Consider the following 2,407-nt stretch of genomic DNA (forward strand, 5'->3'; position numbering starts at 1 on the left):
AAGTTTGACTGAGCAATGGTTCGGACTTCAGTTAATTTGTCCCTTAAAGTGTCAATGTATTGGGAAACTGTTGCGAGCTTAATAGATGGAGTGTCAAACCACTGCTCCTTTACTATTTTAAGGGGTCCCCTTATTTGTCTCCCATATAGTAACTCGAACGGGAGAAACCAATGACTCCTGGGGACATTCCCTGATGGCAAAGAGTAACAAGTCTATGCTTTCATCCCATTCCTTTTGGTGTTCTATACAGTATTTTTGAGCATTGATGTACAATGGTCCACACTGAGGTCTTTCAATCACCTGTTTGAAAAGATTGCTCGTAAAATTGGTGCCCTGATCGGATTGGATCTCTTTAGGAATGCCCACTGAAGTGAAAAGGTGCAAAAGATGTTTGATTACGTTTTTTGAAGTGATGCTTTAAGGGGAAAAACCTCAGGATAACGTGTACTGGTATCCATAACTGTGAGCAGGAATTGATTTCCCTTCTTAGTCTTTGGTAATGGGCCCACACAATCCACAACAATCTTTTCAAATGGTGTAGAAAATACTGGGATGGGCTTAATGGGAGCTGCTGGTATACTTTCATTTGGTTTTCCTACCATTTGACAAATATGACAAGATTTTAGGTATTTTGACACATCCTTTCTAAGTCCAGGCCAATAATAGTGTTGGAGGAGCTTTTTATATGTTTTCAGGATTCCCAAATGTCCTGAAATACCATCATGGGCAAGGAGCAATTAATGCTGGTCTGACTGAGGTGGGAATTCATGATATTTCAGACCACGTGTCTAGATGGGCAAGCTCAGGGGCCTAGGCCCTCCATCAAAACCCTTCATGATAATAAAAACACGGAAGGGTGTTAAAATCTTACCCTCAACTGCTGCATGATGAAGTTTAGTCAAAGATGGATCAGACATTTGCAGGCTTTAACGAATCATCCTTACTAATTGTCTTATTGTACAGATCTTCTGTGGGTAGGAAAATGTGGTGGTTTTTTAGACAGAAGAGGGCCCATTTCATACACTGTGACCGGGTGACAGCACAAGATGGGAAAGGTAGGGAATAGTTTCTTCAGAGTCAATTGGTGGAGTTGACAGGTAAGGGAGAGTCGACTGTCTTTATGTTAGGAACCATAGATCCCTACCAAGTCATTACCCAATAATAAATGAATGCACACAGGCATTGGGTCTTTCCTTATGGCTATTTACTTCCCCAGTAATCAAGGGACATTGGAGGTGCACTTGGCCAGGATAGGAAGAATGGGATGAGAGATCTGAAATTAGAACACTCTCATTAGTAAATGCAGTAGATATATCGGGAATGACGTTAAACAGGAGGATAGATTGTGCTGCGCCCGTATCACGTAGTATACGAATAGGGAAAGAACGAGACCCCTCTATGATTGAAATTTTTCCCTCATAGGTGAATGAAGAGAAGAGATCCTGATGGGGCCTTTCCACATTGGTATTTGCTATTGGTTTGGACTTGGGATCCAGGGAACTACTTTTAGCAATTCGACACTTTGGGTGTTTACAATTCTGGATCGTATGGCCTGGGTTTTTACAGTAAGAACAAGTAAGCTTGGTTGCATCGGGGGGAGTAGGTGTGGGACCTTTCGACCTACCACTCACGTTCCCAAGGTTATCATCAGAGGAGGACCTAACATGTCGGGAAGTACCACGTTCTCTACTGCCCAGTAACTCCACCAACAAAGCGTACGCATCAGCCAGCTCAGCAGCACGCCCTAAATTAACCTCTCCACGCTCCTCCACATGCTTCAAGATGTGAAATGGTATCTTGCTCTTCCACTCCTCCAGGACTACCAAATTTAACAAATCCTGAAATGTGGAGGTCTCTGTAGCCTCTAACCACTTCTTAAAAACCTAAGCTTTTCTTGAGCAAACTCAACAAAGGTGTGGGAAAATGGTTTGGTTAGTTTACGAAACTACTGCCGGTATCCATCTGGCGTGATAGCATAAGAGGTGAGGATATTCTTTTTTACGTTATCATAGTCATCAGTCTGGTCTAAACAGTTATAAACTCTACGAGCCTTACCATATAATTTAGGAACTAACACTGACACCCACTGGTCCTTTGGCCACTCATTCTTCCCGGCTATTTTCTCAAAGTCCTAAATGACCCGTCCATATCGGATTCATCAAACCCGGGAACAAGGGAAGAAGCAGTAGCAGGGTTAAAAGCAGCTAGTTTCTCTCTTAATGCCACTTCCTTTGATCTAAACTCCGATGTTAAGGTGACTTCTATCTCTCTTACCTGTAGTTCTTTCAGTCTAACCTCCTGCTCCAACTTGGCCCGTTCCATCATTTCCTCATGCTCCAACTTGGCCTGTTCCGACCTTCCCTCATGCTCCAACTTGGCCTGTTCCAACTTTGCCTGTTCCAACTTT

This window comes from Homarus americanus, unplaced genomic scaffold (assembly GCF_018991925.1).
Source record: "Homarus americanus isolate GMGI-L3 unplaced genomic scaffold, GMGI_Hamer_2.0 scaffold24024, whole genome shotgun sequence".
Taxonomy (NCBI): domain Eukaryota; kingdom Metazoa; phylum Arthropoda; class Malacostraca; order Decapoda; family Nephropidae; genus Homarus; species Homarus americanus.